The 20865-nt window shown below is 40.4% G+C and overlaps 1 long non-coding RNA gene across 1 annotated transcript; it reads right to left on the minus strand.

Annotated features, from left to right (window-relative positions):
- Positions 1 to 968: 968 nt before the first annotated feature.
- Positions 969 to 1889, minus strand: LOC147879567 (uncharacterized). The gene is made up of 3 exons (XR_015540619.1): positions 1700 to 1889; positions 1245 to 1345; positions 969 to 1134 (listed from the first exon to the last, which is right to left on the minus strand). It is a non-coding gene; the product is annotated as an uncharacterized LOC147879567 (long non-coding RNA).
- Between the last annotated feature and the right edge of the window lie 18976 nt (positions 1890 to 20865).

Here is a 20865-nt window from a genome sequence, read left to right on the forward strand (position 1 = left end):
AGAATGGACATTGTAGCCCAGCCGCAATGCAATTGGTAAGGTGCATGCTTACCAAACACTCGCTACCTACGTTTGGCCCTTGCTACTAAGTCCAAGGCAAATACCCCTCAATTTAATAACATATACTATAACACAAGATTAGTTTCTTATATTTTGCATTTAAGTCAATTTAATTAAATAAGTTCTTTTTTTTTTGCTAAGAAATAAGTTTAAGTTCTCAAAGGAGTAAAACTATAATGGCAACTAAACAACACCTAAAACATCAAATATGCTTTGGACAAAAGCATATTCTATGTCCAAGTATTTAATTCCCTTTTGAGTTTGAGCCCAAGGGTCGATGTGAGCATTTACACAACATTTTAAGGTTTATTTAAAAGTACAATCAATTGGATTGCAATTCATTCATAGTTTATTAGATGCCAAATATGCAATTGTGATGTATGCATTACATAACTCTTTATTATGTTTGTCTCACTTGATGATGCAAAGAAGACTAGAGCTACAAGGAAATATTAAGACAAAAAAAAAAAACAATCTCCATGGCCGAGCGACTTACAATGTGCATAAAATGATCAAAATCAATTACAAATATACCATTCTGTGCGCTCAACTACACTCCAAATCTCTATCCTTGTGGATCTGAATTTTGAAACACGACAAATCTCTCTCCTTGTGGTTCTGAATATGCATTACATAACTCTTTATTATGTTTGTGTCACTTGATGATGCAAGAGCCGCAAGGGTTACGACCAAAAAAAAAAACCAATCTCGATGATTCTACGACTTACAAAGCATAAAATGATCAAAATTAATTACAAATATACCATTTTCTGCTCTCACTCCAAATCTCTCTCCTCGTGGATCTGAATGTTGAAACACGACAGATGCAACAAAGAGGCAGACTGCTTAACAGTGCCTGTTCATTACAAATTTAAAAAGCATCTCAACATTCACGACAGATGCAACAAAGAGGCAGACTGCTTAACAGTGCCTGTTCATTACAAATTTAAAAAGCATCTGTTTGATCATAAAGTGACATGTTAATCTTAAGTCACAGATATGAAGTGGGTTTGAGCACACCACCCAAGTCGTAGTGCGCTCAGGCTGTCTCACTTGAGTATATCGCCTGCGAGCCTGTGAAGGTATGCAACAACAAGAGTGCTCATTATGCTTTCGAGAAAGCTTGGTTGGACATTTCAAAAGAACCCATGACCTTAAGAATTTACTGAACTGATCGAACTAACCTTGAAGGAACAGCGAGCTAAGTCTTGAAACAGACAAAGCTTCTGAATTGGCACTGTGCCACGCTTGGAAAGACTCGAGGCTCACAATGGCTCCTCGTAAGCTGCCATTGACAATCGCCGTCTTAATAAAAAGCACAAATCTCAGTAAACGGAGGCATATTGCTAAAAGAACAAAATGGCATTGTATTCTACGGCACCCTGCATTAAAGTCGTTTCCCGGAGGAAATGTGAGTGAAAGGATTGAGTAACTGACACTGCAAGGGTGCGCTCGTTTCTTGCGATTCAGACCATACACACTTAAATTTGGTGCTGCGAGCGGCACGTTGCTCTAGAGGCAGAACCGCCTTCTAGACGTCTTAGACAGCAAGAAGGTATCGGCGATCCCAATATTCACACAGGCATCGAGACAGAGCGCTAGAAAACAGAAGGAAGCAAAGGTCAAGCGAAAGCCTCACCGGGGCATGCGAGAGGAGAAATTGGGAGGATGCTGAGGCAAGACATTTCTGAGAGTGGAAGCTCGGCGGGAAGCAGATCGGCAACAAGGTTGGGAGGCGGCAGCTATAGATTTGAGGAAGCAAGCTGAGGGACGCGCCATCGCCGTCTCCTCTTCTCCTCTTCTTCTTCTTCTTTTTCTTCTCTCTTCTTCTCTTCAGTATTTAGTTAGGGCTTTGATGACTCGGGGGCTTTAGGGGGGTTTTAGCACCAAGTGCCAGCCCTTTCGTAAGGTCTAAGGGTGTGTGCACACGTGACCCAGCTTCGGATGCTCGAATTAGCACCTTGGTTTCAAGGAAGTGCCCGTCAAGGCACCGCCACGTGAAGGCGAGGTAGCCCAGTTGGCAATTTGGAGTGGCAAACCTAGCCATGTGAACAATTTATCACCATAACGGGGCGTCTGAAATGGGCATCCAATGTGCAACTGATACACAGTCCAACCGCACACAAACTGCCCCGTGTGCACAGGCCCTACGTGAAAGGTTCGAGTTCTTACAAACGGGAAAATAGGGATGTTAGGATTTTTAAATGTCCTCAAATTTTATTAGTGGAAGAAATGCATGCATTAAAAGCAAGATGGCAACCCCCCGCGCCATTAGGTTTCCTATTCATTTTGTGCATTCATTCTCCATGCTTTTCTAGGTTCCGGTGCATTCACTCTGCCACTCTAGATCCCTCCTCCTTGCCTCTCGCCTACATGCTCGTTTGGAAATTGTTTGATTTGGTGATATCGCTTGGCAATTTGGCTCCACGTCTCTCACTCTCACGGGACTTCATCTTGCTCCCCTCTATCCATGGCTTCCCCTCCCCTCCCAACTCCGCTCTTCACGATCTCTTTGATCCCTCGTGAGATTCCTCCACACATATAAATTTCCTCCATCGAATCTCGCATCCATCTCCTCTTTTTCTACTCTCATGCTTGCTCAACCTGGCTAGAATCATATGCCTTTCTATAAGAAGTTTGTTGATTTGCATCTTCATTTGTTCTCTTGATTTTCATCTTCCTTTGTTCTCCTACATCCTTTAGTTGATTTCGAATCGTCCTGCCAATCGCGCTGCCTTTCCTTCATATCATCCTATTGGATTCTGCCTCATTCTAGTTTCTTGTGGTTTTATATTTCCAATATCCATCGGTGCAGCTTGAATGCAATTCTCTATCGACATTGGCAATGTCTTGACAACTACACATATGCCTTGGATCCTTTAAGCTAGAATTTTAACTGAAAATTTGGAACTTACAGCATTGAGAGGTCTTTGCTTTGTCTCTTACATTCCATTTAGGTTCTTCTTGACAAGTAGCATATTGGTTGTTCCAGACTTTGTGTCAAGCTTGCTCGAAGACTTTTGCATGCCTAGATGATCCATATTGCTAGTAGTGTTACTCTGATGTGCTCGCTATTCGTGTTCATTTAAGTAGGGGAGCGGTCTTTCACTGTTTGATGCAGATTTTGGTTTTGCTCAACTCTCCACTACTCTTCCAATATGATTTTGGATCAAGGTTGTTTTGAGTGCTTTATAAATGGAAACTGCAATTTGTTCAAGAGCAACCATTCTAGCGTCATATTCGATATTCGCTCTAAAATTTAGCATTTGTTGCAATTATCTCATCTAGAACAATGCTTGGTTTGCTTTCTTCTAGCTTCAGGTCAGTTCCTATGAATAAAAGATGTCGGTGGCATTTTGATCTTTAGTTCTCTTTTACGAAGGGTCATGCATAGCTATGGATTACAAGATCTTTGATAACTATATTTGTTAGGCCGCAAAGGATGCCACGTGTCAACTGTGGAGAACATTGAGTACGAGGGGACCCACGCCCTCGCCCCATAGCCATGTCAAAGCTCTCTCCCACTCACAAAAGAGCCGACGGGATGTGAGAGAGGGAGCTAACTCCCTAATATATCCAAGGCCCTCATCACCCCACTTATGCATATGGGATAAGTTTGTAGCGCCGTTATGAGGACATATCCAATAGTCCACACAAGCCACAAGGGGGGCACCCAAGGGGGTTAGCCCATTTCCAACACCCCCTGTGGGCTAAGCACCTTCAAAGGTGGACCAAACCAAACAAAAGGCTAGTCCAACCATTACAAGGGGTGACGTGACAAACACGTGGTATGATAAACCAAAGTCTACCATGTCTCAAAGTGCACGCCAGATCCGAAACAAAGGTAGCCAGTCACCGGTGCAGATGGCCAACCCCTGATAAGAAGGTGCAGTTATTTTTGCCATGAATCACGCCGCTATGTGGTAATTGAAAATCTGCCCAGACTCCAGCTATCGCTTACATGACAAATAGATAGCCGCCCAAACTCGCACAAGCATTAGGAAAAAAGGGAGCTCATTTTGGGGCCCTGTAAGAAATTTGCTATTTTCTCTTTTATCTCTCTTCTAAAATGTGGAGAAAGCAATAAAATATGAATATCTGTCAGTTCAGGACTACAGGTGTGTTAGTCCAGGGAGGAATAAAAAATTCCTTTCAAATAATTAGGAAGACAGTGCATTAAACTCTCCATATAGATTCTCTCTCCATATAGATTCTGCATCTCTTTCGATGGCGAACCGACAGCCTCTATAAAGAACCCATCATGACATTACTAATCTTTTTTTTCCCAAATATTTGAATGGTTAATGTGAAAGATTAGATGAGTTTTATAAAAAGCAAACAAGATGAAGAACCAACCCTCACAAAATGGTTGCGTGCAACCATACTGTTGAAGAAAAACCTCAAAAGAAGTGACTACACCATTTACACATTGATTTAGAAGAACAATATGCACCACTATAGAAAAGAGAAAAGGTTCCGCTTGTAAATGCCGAGCGAAAGGAAAACATGAGAAGAGCAGGCTCCTAGCATATCGACTTATGGTGCGACGGACAGATTTACCCAAAATGTCCATTGAGAAATTTGAGCCCTCCATTTTCTAATCCGACAATGCTATTGAGGTTTGTGGGTGACGGGAATAATGGAATGTATGGATACATTTTGACTCAACATTCAACTGCGGAAATGTACAAGATACTGTATGTCCGAGAAACAATGGAGAAGGTGCACGAAATGTCGATAAATTCAGACTTGAAAGAGCAGCTGCAAAGGGAAATCGAAGAGCATTCAAAGACAAAGAATGAGCTACGAAGAGCAAGAATGCAGAGAACGGTTCTTGGAGACAGAGAATGAAGCAAGAGAATTTGAAACATTGTGGAGTTGAAAGCTGGCACTTGAGGATGTAAGTGCAGAGTACAGAAAGCAAGGTAAGAGTACATCTTGTTTAGCCATTGTATTTGTATATGTGCTGTCTTGCAAGAAAATCTGTGATATTGCAAAGTGTACTTGTTGCAGGGAAATTTTGAGACCTCAGAAAGAAAACATTTATCCTAATTTAATTCCCTTCAAACAAATGAAGGGTTTAGTCGCCACTATTGTTGCAAAGAACATGATGGAGGAAAAGAAGTTTAAGAAGGTAAAACGTGAAGTTCTTGAAGACTTTGTATTAGAAAGTAAAGTTGATGTCACGAAAATTCAAGAGGCTCTTGATGTGAGCAGAAAGGGATATGCTTCAATATTTAGGGTTGTGTCATCATTATTAAAAGATCAACGGATAAAACATGTGTTGTTACCAACACCAACACAAGGTGGAAGGAACGATGTCATCTCAACCAAGATATTGATAAGCTCATTGGATAATACTTTCATATCGAAAGTGTATATGAAAGTGAAAAGGGAAGCACTACATATAATGCTTGGAATAATATTTTTGTAGATCTTGAACAATTTTCTCCATTCCCTGTGTGGACAAATTGCAGGGCATCTGTATTTTTTTACAAAGAAAGGAAGGTGATTGTAGATTATATGTTGTTTTGATACATAGGCAGGTGGGCATTAGAATGTATAAAACTAATATTGTTTGCTTTTAAAAAAACCATGCACAAAAATAGGATATGGTTCTTACCATGTAATGAGTGATGTTACATGTTGTCCAAGCCTCTTTCATTGCCTTTCCAAAACTCTTTTTACCACTTCTTCAAATGCTTGTTGATCATTTTTGCTAAAGGTAGCTTGGTCACAAAAAACAAAAAGCTTATCTAAGTTTTTCCACACTTCTGCCTTGACATCTCTTGCCAATCCGTCGGCTTGATGATCTTTGACAGCATTGTGTACTTTTCTCCACAAGTTATACTTTATCCTTGATACGTATGTTGTTTAACTGCCATTTATTTTTCTTTTCTTTGGATGAGACAAAAATCTTCTAGCTTTTACTCCACCAATAGATGGCTTGATAGGAACATCTTTTCCATTTGTAGATTTTTAAAGTATGTACATCTCCTCCATGGAGACCAATTTTTGATAGCATTGCTTCTATTGATTGTAGTGCCTCTTTTCTTCTACTCTCGGGGCGAAGTTTCCATGCAAATCCAATATATAGGAAAACTAGTTTCTCAATGATCCTACATAATGCATGCAATGTACAAATGTGAACATTGCATAATGGGATCTCAAGAACTGCTTTGAAATTTTTATCTACCTTGTCTCTGTTGGGTGCTCTTTTCCACCATTTAGAATTTAAGATATGCACTGGTTCATTGCAGTACAAGTAAGGAGACTTTGAGTTACCCCCTTTGCTTATATTGAATATACACTTCAGTGTCTTCAGGTCACCTGCCATATGCCATTCAATTTGAAAATCATCCTTCCCTGGAACATGAAGATGGTGTCCTTAGATTGACTCTTTATAATTGATGGTATATCTATTTGATGAAATACCCAATAAAGTACTGCATGGTCCTCAGTCTTCACCTGTAGTTTAGAACCACAGGTTTGTAAGATATATGATATAAAATTTATAACATTTTGAGCAAAGACTAATTTGGAAGGCGATAGTTTACATACCTCAAATGAGCCCAACCACCATACGTGCTTTTTCGACTAGACAACACTGAAATACTTTGACTTGTTTTGTGATCGATTGATCAAGTGGATTCATCAAAGTGATAGAAACTCTCTCTATCTTTTTTTCCTTGACAATTTCACACTCATCGAGCTTCACAACAAACTTTAAAACTCCTTTACATTCTTCAAATGTGATACTGCACAACTCAACCATTACTCACTACATGGCACGGAATGCATTCTTTAGACATACACAACATTTTGGAGGAAAACAGAAAGCCAATAGTTTAAAAGAAGTCTTCCAGTGGTTCTATCAAGGAATACTACAAAGGCTTCAAGCCAAGAAGAAAGTTAATACATCACCGGTTAAGCTAGCTTTCAGATTGGCTCAAAAGGAAAGAAGAAGGTAGCTTTTGGAGAACTCAAATGTAGCACAAAGACATGCTTAGTGGAGACACTCAAAAATATTTGTAAACCACAAATGGGTAGATAGAAGCTAAGTGCTAAACCTTGTTCATCGATAGGCATCATGAAATGTAACAATTTTTTTTTTGCAATGAATAAGACTTGAATCTTTCATTCATAAGAAGTCATTGTATGCAATCATTGAAGTATTTGAAATGTACTACATATATTTCTATTTCAAAATGTACATTGTCTTTGTCACAAATACACATAAACATAACTAAGACATTCTAAAATGATCGTGTTCTCACAATTCAACTCTACTTCCATCTTGTAAAATATACAATGCCATACAGGCTATCCTTCTAATGGTTTGCCAACTTTGATTGGAATCCTTCTTGTGACTTTGATTGGAGACCTTTTTTTCTTGAGCTAAGGAGCAACCAAACTCTTCTCATCTTGTGCAAGAGTTGTTGTCACAATTTGCTCTTTATCTATTTTGTCAGGAAGGGCCACCAAAGAAGGGTCTCGATTCCTTATGAGCTTATGCTTTCCATAAGCTTCCAAGGAGACGGGATCCTTTACACCACAAGACAGTGCCCAGGTAGTATATGTCAAAAAGTAACCAGCGCTTGAGCCTTTCTTTCCAGCACAACACCCAAAAATAATTAAACTAGACCGCTTCTCTATCAGAATGATCTTATCTATTTGCCACAATATAGGATGCCCACCCAAACTTTTGACAAACACTTGAAAAAATAAGTAATATCAACTCCATCGTTGCTAAGAAATTTGCTAAAAATCAATATCTTTGTAGCAGATAGGTCTTTAATATAATGAGAAAGGATTGATAGTCTACCAAGCCCAGGAATTCTACTTCCAGTTGCCCTCAGGAGGAATGTGTCATCTTCAATGAACAACTGCCATATGCGAAACACACTTAGATTTAAAATAGACCATCAAATTGCATATCTAAACTCCAAATTCAAGAAAGGTAGGTGCCTTACCTAAATATTCTCATCTTTCTCAAGTATATCATCCTTAAACAAAGAGATACCCATCTCCTCCTTCCCCTTGGAGCTCTGACTGATATCCAAGCTTTCTAGGAGGTTCATTCGTGCTTGGGTTTCCTAAAAGATTGTCTCATCCACCTCTTTATACATTTTGGCTTGCTCAAAACAGATGGACAATTATTTCGAAGGATTGAATTTGTCCTCCAGCTCTAACAAAGTATCGTCACATCAATCCTTCCTTGTCAACCCTGCAAGATTGTGCAATAAGGGCAATTGCATAATCCTCGTTACGAGAAAGTATTTGTCAAAGCTCTTGTTCAAAATGACGTAAAGTATTTATAGCATCGCACTAGACGTGGCAGGGGTTCTATTTTAATACTTTGGTTTAGTCAGGGACGCCTAACTAAACATGTTCTATTAATAAGTATCATGGGTGATGCCATTTAGAAATACTCACATTAATGGGTACTTGTTTGTAAAGACCATTACTTAGCATGATTGGCTAATCATTTGATGTATATCATTGCGCTGAGTACTTGACTAATGGTGGATTGGTTTATTGAGTACAGGAAATGACATGGATGGATGGGAGTAAACAAGCTCAAGGGAATAAAGGCTAAATGTCATGGTTTTATGCTAGTGCTATGTAATGCATTAAATGGACAAGGGTCATTACATTTTTGATAAAGGAGAGTGCTTAAAAGCCTTCCACTTTTGACATGTAATTTTGGATGAGTACGTGAGTAAAGGAGTAGCAAAGAGAAAAGTATGGTAAAAGGATGCTCAAGAGAAAAGTATGGAAAAGGGATGATCAAGAGATGCATACGTGACTTTGTATCAATGGCTCATGCTCTTATTTCAATATTATAAATACTCTTGGTGTGTGATCACAAGCCACACACCTCGAGGGGGGAGATTGTACCTAGTGATTGCCTCTTGTCTTTTCACGAGTTTCTGTGCATATTCGACTTTTGGTGCTATTATATGTGTTAGAATTGTTATTCACATTTCAATGGTATTAAAGCTCTTGCTATGCTCCACGAGGAATGGAGATTGAGAGGTACTTCTCCAAATAATTATTGGGAAGAGAAAGAAAGAAAGAAAGAAAGAAAGAAAGTTTATTAAAGTCTTTGAAAGACCGATGGGTCTATGAGACTGTGAAAATCCTGATACAACGAGCTGTGGTAGTGGAGCTACTAAACGAGCATCCATACCAATGTAAAATACAAAATGCAAAAATGTAGAATGGCAGTACTAAGTCCTAAGTACAACATAGTCATGTCGATGGTCGACTATATATCAATCTCAGCATCATCATCAATATCATCATCATCCCCAGCAACAGCAAGATATCAGGATGGATGAGGCAGTGGAGGCATGAAGTCAGAAATAGAGTGATGTTGGACACTCAGAGGTGCGGTCCTGGCACGTCTCTTGATCGTAGCTCTGCGTCTAACCACGGCTATTGTGACCCCCGTCGGTCAGGGGCTCTGACTCTAAACAAGGAGGGGATGTCTCCAAGTGTGATATGTGTGTCGACCCTCTGTCTGAGCTGTCGGGTCACGGGCTCAGGTCACAGTCATGTCGAGGCCTCGTCTTGTTGGGGTCCATATGATTTAGTTGAAAGAACTCCGTGATAGAGCTCTAAGAGGGATCAACCGAGGAATAAGTCTGCTCCTGTCTCCGTGCTTAGAGTATCCTCTCGCGGTGTTTAAGTGCCTCATGAATGAAACCTGCCAAACACCATTGGTCTGGGTAGGAGAGGAAATGGGCTAAAATCCCATAACTATTCTTGAAGAGGCAGTGGAAACGTCCTCGGATCTCATAGTACACAGGATACCTGAAGATGAAATGCTCCTCTGACTCAACCCCCTGTATGTCACACAGTGTGCGTATGCACCGCTCTCTGGGTAGTCACTCTGCTCTACTGCTCTCGATGCTAAGTCTATGTGAAGAGACCCGGAACTGCCCAAGAGATATCCTCAGCGAGTGGGGTAGGTGAATCTGTGTGTATCCTGGTGGGTCAATGAAACCCTCCGCTGTGATATGTAAGAAGTGATCTCTATAGAAGCTAAGCTTCACTGGGAGTTCACTCAGTTCTAACCAGGTCCAAAAAGTGTGTAGCTGTAGTAGATCCTCACGGATAACCTCGTTGACCTCGTGTGATAAGAGGGGAGAGAACGGAGCATCCATGCTATACTAGAAGGGAGGTAGTCTATCCATGTGGAGCCCCAGTCACTCAAACCATCTCTGTACATGCATACCAACACCTCTGATCTCCTCCTGCTGCAAGTGCCATAGAAGAGGATAGAGCTATCCATGGTAGCCTCTACGCCCCGAGGTATAATCCCCATATTCCCTAACTCGGTACAGATATGTGATGACCTAAAATGCAGCATCTAGTTGTAAAGGGGGTGACCCAAACTCAGCCTGAATGATCTAGTGAGGAATGGATGACTTACCACAAATCATCCGTGATAACATAAGAACCTATAGCCACTCCACACGGGCCCACTATGTATCCGACAAGTCTGGCCCCCAACAAGGGCTGCCGTACATCCCCGCTCGGCGAGCTAAGGAGTCAAAAAGCAACCCCTTGGTGCATGGATCTAAAAGTGCGAGCAGAAGCACTGCTTTTCTAGCCTGGCCAATGAGGCATACCCTTTGCTCAAGCATGCCTGCATCGTGGGTCTCATAGTGAAGCTCGGTTTGGAGAAGATAACCCCAAGATAAGTGTATGATGAAACTATCTCAATAGATGGCCCCACAAATGTGAACTGCTCCTGATGCATGATGGCTCGAGATGTATTGAAGATCATGACCTTGGTTTTACCCAGGTTGACCTTCAAATCATGAGACTCACAAAAGGACTGTAGTACGTCTAGGTGTCTCTGAAGCCCCTCTGCTGAGGAAGATAAGAGAGCCACATCATCTGCATAGAGCAAAATCTGGATCAATGTGCCCGCAAGAGAGCAACCTACCACCCCCTGTGTCTGCATCACTGTCTCAAGCTCGTCAATGTAGAGGCCAAACAAGGTAGGCGACAAAGGACACCCTTGTTTGACCCTGATGGTAATCATGATCTCGTCTGTCCACCCGGATCCTGCCCGAACTTTGCCAAAAACTCTCATAAAGTGCCATGATAGCCCAAATGATCTCCTGGTCATAACCCAAGTCCTGTAGGTGCCATATGAGGTGGGCTCTCGGGTCCGTGTCAAATGCCTTGCGGGAATCCACAAAGCAACAATAAACCCTCTGCTTCCATGACCTCGCCTCCTTGATGATACATTTGAGCATGAGAATGTGGTCCATGGTTCCATGATCACACTGAATCCGGCCTATCCTGCTGCTCTAAGTCCTCGACACTCTGCAAGTCTGCTAACCTCGGAGTCAAGTACTATGCATAAATCTTGGACATGACATGTCCAATCATAATGGTCTTGTAGTTCTCCGGGCTCATGAAATCCCCTACCTTGTGGATGGGTGAGATAGTGTTAATGGTCCAAGTGTGTGGAAATCCCAAACAAACCGCTGCATTAAAAAGCTTTGCTAAGATCGGGGCTAGGAGGTTAATCCCATATGCAATGAACTCAGTGCATAGCCCCTCATGATCCTTCGCTTAGCCATTATGAAGTTTCATTATGGCATCCTTTACCCCTCCTCTAGTGAAAAGGGTGCAGGATGTGGGACGAGGCATGTGTGAGAGGTTAGGGGCTGGCTGATTTGGGATGTCATAAAGTGTGCATGCATAATCAAGCCAGATGTAGGTGTTAGTGAGTGGCGGAGGGGACCGTCCTTCTAGAAATCTCTGCCACAAGTCCTTAGAGTTATTACTAAAGAAAATGTTCAGTAGCTCCTCCTCGTTTCGATGAACGAAGTCTAGTTTCTTCCTCTGTACCAGTCTACGGTATTCACGTAACGTATCTAGTGCACTTGGAAGACTGTTTTGGTTTCGAATTTGAGTTGACGGCATAAGGCCTTACACTCATCATCGTACCAACTATTATAGTGTATAGTTACAGGGGGTGGTGGGCGGGTGGAGCGGGTGGTGTGGGGAAAAGCGTGAATGGCAGCCTCGTGTAGTGAGCAGGTGACAAGGGCAGCACGACCCTCTAAAAGGGGTATGAAGTCAATATAAGCAAGAAGTATGTACAGACGGCCAGAGTAAGAAGGTGACTCAATTCTCTATAGGTTGAAGCCAAAATGGCCTAGAGTTCTACCTACAATAGTTTTATTAATCTGAAAGGATGGTTAAATGGCCAAAGGAAAGACTTAACTATGGTTTCCTTGAAATATTTCATGTCAAGACTTCATAGAAGATTCTTGCTCTTGTCTAAGCTGATTAGAAGTAGGTCACACCTTATGATTCATCTAATGTGTGGGTTCACAGATTACAAAATGAATGGAAAGTTGGCCTATTGCATTGACTCAACTTTTTGTTATGGCACCTCATTGCTCCTCATAAAATGCCAACTAAAGATAGCTTATCAAAATGGAAAGAAATATTACCTCTTTGTGCTTACAATGGAATCAAATTGGAAACTCACATCTTTTTTGGGATTGTAATGTTGTTTTGGATGGTGTCGAGCCATTCAATGATGGCTTCAAAGGGCTCACATTCACTTTGCCTGTAGATGGAAGATTAGTTTACTAGGAGCTATAATACCAATGCATGTGGATGCAAAGAAATGCCATGATATCCAAAGGCAGAACCAACCTTCAACCTTCCAAACTACACTGATGTGAGAGGTTTGGGACATAGTATAGTATTTTAATTGTCAATTTGAGCATATGCTCATAGCAACTTGGGCACTTCAGGATATGCCTTTGTAATTGGTTCCATGAAGCTATAACATTTTTCATTTTTGTACGTTTCTTTTGTTTTTGAATTAATTCTCATACCACGGGGGAAACAAAAGGTGAATAATATAGTCCTATCATTCAAAAGGCTACCTAGAAAGAGAGATGGAAATCCAATGAGGACCCAAGCCTTGTGCAAATGTAGTAGATGATGAGAATGGATAGAGAAATAGAGAATGGCGGGATACAACTTCAGGGAAGGACCTAGAAGAAAAGCCAAGCTTCTATGTGTAGTCTAGAGTAGGTGCAAAAAGGCAAAATTAGCCATTTGACAAAGGAACGGGCAAATTACCTTGGTATAGTTAGAAAAGATCCCATAATCCCTTGCTATGCATGACCCTCCATAAAAGAGAACGAAAGATTAAAATATTGTTGGAAATGGACTAACCCCCTTGGGTTCCCCCTTGTGGCTTGTGTGGAGTATTGGATATGGCCTCATAAAGGCATTGTTGGACACATGGATTGTGGCTCCAAACTAATCCCATAAGCATATGTGGGGTGGTGAGAGCCTTGGATATACTAGGGAGTTATCTCCCTCTCTCAAATCTCGTTGGCTCTCTCAAGAGTGGGAGAGCGCTTTTAAAGGGCTACGAGGCGAGGGCTTGGGACCCCTCATACCCAGTGCCTCCATAATCAACACGTGGCATCCTTTGTGGCCTAACATGGTATTAGAGCAGACTGTTGTCTGTGGACATTAGGAAAAAAGGGAGCTCATTTTGGGGCCTTTTAGGGTTTGGGAAAAATGTCTCTCAACCAATGAGGAGAAGGCCAATGTAACGTAGAAATTTCATTAAAAAAGACAAAAATATGAAAAAGAAAATAGTACTTTATGTTGCTACAAGCGTGTGGCATTAATGAGAAGATTTGTTTTTTATTTTTTACGGTTTGCCTGTCCTATCAAGAGATGTGGACGCAAAATTGAAACAAAGCTCCATTTTAAAACCTTCCCGTGTGGTGACCCAAAACAACCATCCACTTTCTCTTGTTCTCAAGCGCCATTCTCCCTTCAACAAGCATTCCTCTACTTTTGCCACCACAAGCCATTCCATTCTCTCTTTGGCAAGCATTCTTCGTTGCATTACCATTGTTATGATGCTCTTAAACTTTCAAGAAAATAAGCTCCTTTCACCTTTTATTCACTTGTTCTCAGTTTCGTTTAGTTTTGTTAATGTCTTACTATTTTGTTGTGTGTTTCTTTGACTTCGCAGGTATTAGAGTGAGGATTTCAGATGGCGACCAATAACTTTGGTCGTGCCACTTGGAAATGGTCTGTTGCTCTACTTGGCAAAGGTGTGGATGTACAAAGTATCTCTTTGCCACGAAGACCTACCTCACTAATCTCATGTGTAGAAGTTTCCAATACTGTGACTATGGATGGTAGTTGGAAAAGGATAGTAGTGGTGAAAGGAGATTGGGTGCTAATGCAACCCAACAAGCGGAGAAAGCAACAATCAACTAACACTTTTTTGGCTTCTTGGAAGGGCAGAGTGAAAGATTTAAGAGTCAAAAAGGAAGGCACAAGATGTGTCAGAGAGGTTCGGATACAACATGTCTACATGCACCGAGAACTTGTATTACGAGATTATCCTGCTTATCTTCCACACCATAGACCCAATTGTAAGTGTATTTGTGTAATGAAATAGTTGAAATGAAATAACTATTGCTTTCTATGACAGACAATATCTTTGTTTTGGTTCAGATATATATCCCTCATCATCCGAAGAGTAACAACCAATGGAGTGCATATTGGGATTCTTTGATGCTTTACATGGTGCTATTGGGGAGCTATAGTACAAAGGTAGAAAATCAACAACACTAGCTGAATCGGGTATATTTTTTTATGATCACTTTTATCAATTGATGGACAATGCTCACTCACATGATTTATTAAAAAATAAAGATCTCCCAGTGTGGAATACAGTTGATTGGCCAGTCCCTGATGGAAGCATCATAGAATCATACAAAGCTAAACTATTTTTAGAAGTACATCATTCCCTGAAACCAAATATTGCTACTAGGATAGTTAAAATCAACGTTTTCATGCCACTTAAAGTTTTTGTATAACTTTTTCAGGATTATCCAGTTAAAGTTTGTAAGACAATGTTGACTTTCAGAGCAAAAGGATATGATGAAATTTCAATTCCAAAATTTTTGGATAATGGTTGGGATAGAATGGTGGCCAACAATGTGTATTGTGAGGCTGCTCATAACTCCATCAACATTAAGTACATGATTGCCTTTAGGTCCAATAATTGAATAAATGTTATTGAGAATGACATCCTTGTAACATCCATCTCACTAGGGCAATGTTGCACTCTCTCTCAGTTATGCAATGACATTATTATGGAGGCTGAGAACAATATCAGTAAAGAATTTGCATTCATTTTAAACAATAGGAAAGTAAGTTGGTTTCCACCTTGTGTTTCTCCTATATCAATTCTCTTTATGTTTGCATAATACATTTACATATTGCTAAAATTTTATTTTTGCAGATACTTCAAAGGAGTGAAAGCAAAATTCAATGCAACGACATTGTAAATAGAACAATTCAGATAATTCAAAGCTATTGACTCCAGGTATTACTTGCAATCCAAAAAAAAAAGTTGACATTTGATGTATTAATACAAAATGATTACAAGCATCATGTATTTTTCTATTATTACTTAGAATCTCTCTCTCGGCTTTTTTGCAGTGGAGACTCCTTTTGAGAATCTTCCACATGCTGCTCAGGTTGCTGCTGTTGTACATCCTCCATGGGTACTACTTCCTCGTGCGTCAACTCCTCGTGCTCCTTTGGTGTCCCTGCCTCCTCGTGCATGGGCTCGGGCTTGTGCTGCTTTGATGTCCCTGCCTCCTCATGCATAGGCTCAGGCTTTTGTGGTAGCTCTATGTGGAAAGGATCAACTGCGGCTTCTCCTTCCACATCCTTTGAGAATTGTTTGAGCATAGGCTCAAGCTTTTGTGGTAGCTCTGCCTGGAAAGGATTAACTGCGGCTTCTCCTTCCACATCCTTTGAGAATTGTTTGAGCATAGGCTCGAGCTTTTGTGGTAGCTCTTCCTGGAAGGGATCAATTATGGCTTCTCCTTCCACATCCTTTGAGAATTATCGAGCAACTCATCAACACCAACACCTTCTAGAATATCTTGTATATTGCTAGTGATGGGGACATTTTGAGCCTCTTGTTCAACCCAGATATCTTTAAGACCTTTTGAGCCCTCTCTTGTATGGATTGTTTAGTCTGGTGCTGGACAAGGGGAAGAGACCTCTAGCAGCTTAAAATTGTCTTTGCTCTATTTAGTCTCTGCCTGGAAAGGATCAACTGCGGCTTCTCCTTCCACATCCTTCAAGAATTATTCGAGCAACTCATCAACACCAACACCTTCTAGAATATCTTCTAGATTGCTAGTGACAGGTACATTTTGAGCCTCTTGTTCAACCCAGATATCTTCAAGGCCTTTTGAGCCCTCTCCTATATGGATTGTTTAGTCTAGTGCTGGACAAGGGGAAGAGACCTCTAGCAGATTCAAATTTGTCTTTACTATGAAGCTATTTACATATTTAGAGCCAAAACTATCCTCTTTCATCTGCAATAAAAACAAAGAATGTTTTCAATCTTTTTTGTATCAATGCATTGAATTAAGAACTTCTTTAACAATATGCAATAAAAGTGCTTACAAATTCAAGCTGTATTTTTGAAAAGTATGTGTCCATCATATATTTTGCACTTATTAGAGTCCTTCATCCACAAGAGAAAGGATCCTCCTGTTGTGGTGTCTGTTTTATCAAAATAGAAAGCTAAGATGTATATTGGACTATGAAGAGTGCAAAAATAAGAGGGAGATAAAGATAAGTGACAATGATGACTATACCTGCAATTGCATTGATTGAGTTGAATCTAACATCTTTAAATTTGGATCATGGAGGTCTAGTGCATCGATTAGTCTTTTGAGATAGCTCCAATGGGAATGAAGGGCAACGAAATATTAAATTCCTACTTGGATCTAACTCTTCAAAAAACTACAAAAAAACACATCACTTAGCCTCTGAAAAAGTGAATGCTACAAAGACATAAACACAATTAACCTAGAAAAATATACTTACTATAGAGATGCAAGCATGATTGTGCAAGTGACATGTTTTTCTTTCTGTGCTAAAGCCATGATGCAATCTTCTATCAAACCCAGCTCAGGTCATCATTCACAGCAGTCTTTATAGATATTCTGATCCTTGGTCCAAGTTGTAGGAGCTTCTGTTGAATTTGCACCATCCTCAATAATGTCTGGGATTCCAAGACAAACACTGTTTCTTTAACTCTCTCCCTGAGGGACTCTTCATAGAGGCAACCTTGCCTCTGGTCTCATGTTGGTGAGTGACCTCTATGATCTTTACTGCATCTTCTTTAGGTTTCCTAGCTGGAGGTATCAACTAGATATCTCTCATTTTTAGATCATCCCAATTTTTTCATTAAGGAGATTCTTGTCATATCTATACCTAACCCTTACAAGTGTTTGGATGTCTTTTTTCATGATAGTCACCCTATATGCATGTGCTGCTACCTTCATGGTGTCTTGGAAAAACTCTATAAGCCACTCTTCAACAGCTTCTTGGAGAGCAAGTAGTGCAGTCCTTTGCCATCTAAATCCACGTGCTAGTTGATGCATATTGCCCTCACAAGCCTCTGGAATAGTGCCATGGGTATTGCATACCCTATGGCTTTCTGAGCCTTCTTTATCTCCATCAAGATAGATGTACTTTGGCTCACTCTCTTCTTCATGTTCCTTGCTAGCATGTGCACAAGCTTCCCCTTCTTTGAGGATTTTGATTTGGATGGAGCTGTGGTAGCCCTTGCAATGTCAGGTCCCTTGCCTTTCTTTATGGTTATTGCTTTGGTTCTTGCCATAGTCTATTGTTGTCTTCTCCTAAACAAAAACCCAAACATAACAAGGAAATAAGCCACCCACGAGTTTTCTTGAAAATGCGATTTGGTGCAAAGATATAGGCAAACTGTTGAAATCGCATTTTTGATCAAATACTCTTTTGCATACTTCAGCAACACACTCCATGCAAACATTTGCTAGAAAATGCAATATGGACGAAAAATATAAAGAAAATGCTGAAATTGTGTTTTTGAGCAAATTCCTTTGCATCATAATCTAATCAATCAATTGGACTCCACCAGACCATTTCACCTTAACAACAGGAAAAAACCAATGACTAGTGATAACAGATTACTTATCTGGGCTTCTGTGTCCTGATGACAAATAGGTCTAGGTGATGGTTCAGAATAGAGCTAGAGCTGGTGAGGTTGGAGCTGGAGCTGCAATGGGACTCTGTGATGGAGGTGGTGAGCTAGTGAGGTTGGAGCTAGAGCGGCAGTGGGACTCTGTGATGGAGGTGGTGAGCTAGTGAGGTTGGAAGCAACTAAAACTAGAGATAGAGATGAAAAGAGAAGGCTAACTCTACTTAATGGCAGTTTGCTCTCGAAATTTGTGTACGCAATGATTAGAAAATAAATGCACGCATACCTAGAAGACTATTTTCCGCACATGTGGCTGACAAGACCAATGTGACATGCATTGACAACTGTGTCCTTTCCTCTTATCTACACTTTTCTCCATCCCTCTAGCAGTTTTGATCTACACTTTTCTCCATCCCTACATCACATCCTTATCTGCATCACTGCCATCATCCCCCCCCCCCCCCCTTACTGCACCTATGCAAGAGGCATAGACAAGTCACTAGGGCTAGCCATGGACATAAAAAATCTAGGTATTCATATATCCCACTTTGGAATCTGCTATATTTGTGGGCAGTAGTGTTTTATTGATTTGTGATTGTCTAGACCTCACTTTTCCTTATATCCCAGTCCTTTCTCGATAAAGACAGGGATCTTTCCCAGAAAACACGATTTGAGGCCCTCTTTGCATAAAAACACCCCATTTCTCATTTATGAACAAAACATGCTGTGTGTGCTAGTATTTGATAAAAAATGCGATTTGGAGCAGTTTTTTTGAACAAACTAGAATATCACATTTTTTAGCAAATGGTTATGCAAGAATCTGTAGAATGCATAGAGAAAGACCATTTTACAAAAAGTACTAACCTTATTAGTATGTAGATAACAAGAGCTTCATGGGTGATAGCTTGATGGGTTGAGTTGTAGTGGGTCTGGGTCATGGATCTTGAGCTGTAGTGGGTCAGTGTGATAGAGCTAGTGAGGTTGTGGTGATAGTTTAACGAGTGTCAGCTTGATGGGTTGAGCTAGAGTTGTAGTGGATCTGGGTGACAGAGCTTGAGCTGTAGTGGGTCAGTGTGATAGAGCTGTTAAGGTTTTGGGTGATAGTTTGATGGGGTGCTAGCTTGATGGGTTGAGCTAGAGCAGTAGTGGGTATGGGTGATGGAGCTGGAGCTGTATTGGGTCAGTGTGATAGAGCTGGTGAGGTTGGATAGCACAAGCCTACAGGGAGGAAGATGAAACTTGAGATTGAGATGACAAGGGGGATGATTAAGTTGGCCAACTTGGTCTAAAAATAAGTGCATGCAATCACTAGATACTTAACTCACTAGTACCTTGAAGACTATTTTTGGCATGTGTGGCTGACAAGTGTGACTTGCATAGATATCTGTGCCATCTCCTCGTATCTAATTTTCTCCATCCATTCAATAGTTTTGATCTTCATCTTCATCCATCCATTCAACAATTTTGATCTTCATCTTCATCCATCCATTCAACAATTTTGATATTCATCTTCATCTGGATTTAAATACACCACAGTCTTGATCTACCTTTCCAAGTGTTTTCTTGATCTATCCAATTCCATTGCATCAGATATTAGGCACTTGCTTCATCTTTTGAATGATCAAGACAATTTTCTTTAAGATTTACCTGAATTTGTCTGGACCTGATGTTTTATATCGAGCTTGGAGATTAATACTGTGTGGCCAAGGAGTTTTCTTGAAAACATGATTTGAGCCTTATATAGCTTAGGATTACCCCATATCGCATTTATGAGCAAATCATGTTTCTATTGCTAGAAGATTATTTGCATCAATAGAATGTTTTGCTAGAAAATGCGATTTTAGTATATATTTAACTAGAAAGACACTCATATCACGTTTATTTGCAAACTTTCAAAGAGGAGGAGCTAACCATTCAGGTGATGCAGGTTTTAGCTATATGTGCAGAACTCAATTATGATGAAGTCAAGAGAAGAAAGCCCAATGACAAGGGTTCAGACAAAGGTGGTGGACAGTTAGTTGCTAAGGAAAAGGAGGAGGAGGAAAAGAAGTCACCCCAACTGTAGCTTAAAACTTACTTGATTTACCTGAGTTAGAAGTGTTATCCTCTTGCTTGACTTCATCGATCATCTTAATCTTTGCGGTTGATGCCTTCTTCTTTTTTGGACAATTATTTGCATAGTGTCCCTCTTTGTGAAGACAGTTGTCAGTCTTCTTTTCTTCTTTTGATTTCTCGCAATCCTTCGAAGATGTAGTCGATGGCGTAAAGCAAGAATACGGCTTGAACTTAAACTTCTTGTCCCTCTTTTAAAAAGGAACAAAAGGTTTATTATTTTCTCCATCCTTGGGTATCCCGTTCTTTCTTTCACAATTTGTAGCAAGTGATATAGCCGAACTCAAGGAATGAGGATGAAACATGTTGATCTCGACTTTTACTTTAGCCCTAAGACCAGTTAAAAATTTCATCTTTTCTTCTTTCTTAGAAATCCTATCTATGGTTTGAAGTTGAATGAGAGATTGCCAAAATGTTTCAACATATGAAGCAACAATCTCTTTTTCTAGTTGATGCAGACTATCCCATTGTTGACAGACTTTCGACTTGAATTGTGTCGAAAGAAAGTCTTTCTTCAATCTTTTCTTCAATTCCTTCCAAGTAATTGGTCGTCTTTTACTATTTTTGACCACATTCCACCATAGTGCCACATTGTCAATAAGATGGTTAACATC

This window comes from Dipteris shenzhenensis, chromosome 33 (genome assembly GCF_047967505.1).
Source record: "Dipteris shenzhenensis isolate YYH24624 ecotype China chromosome 33, Dip_SZ_1.0, whole genome shotgun sequence".
NCBI lineage: Eukaryota > Viridiplantae > Streptophyta > Polypodiopsida > Gleicheniales > Dipteridaceae > Dipteris > Dipteris shenzhenensis.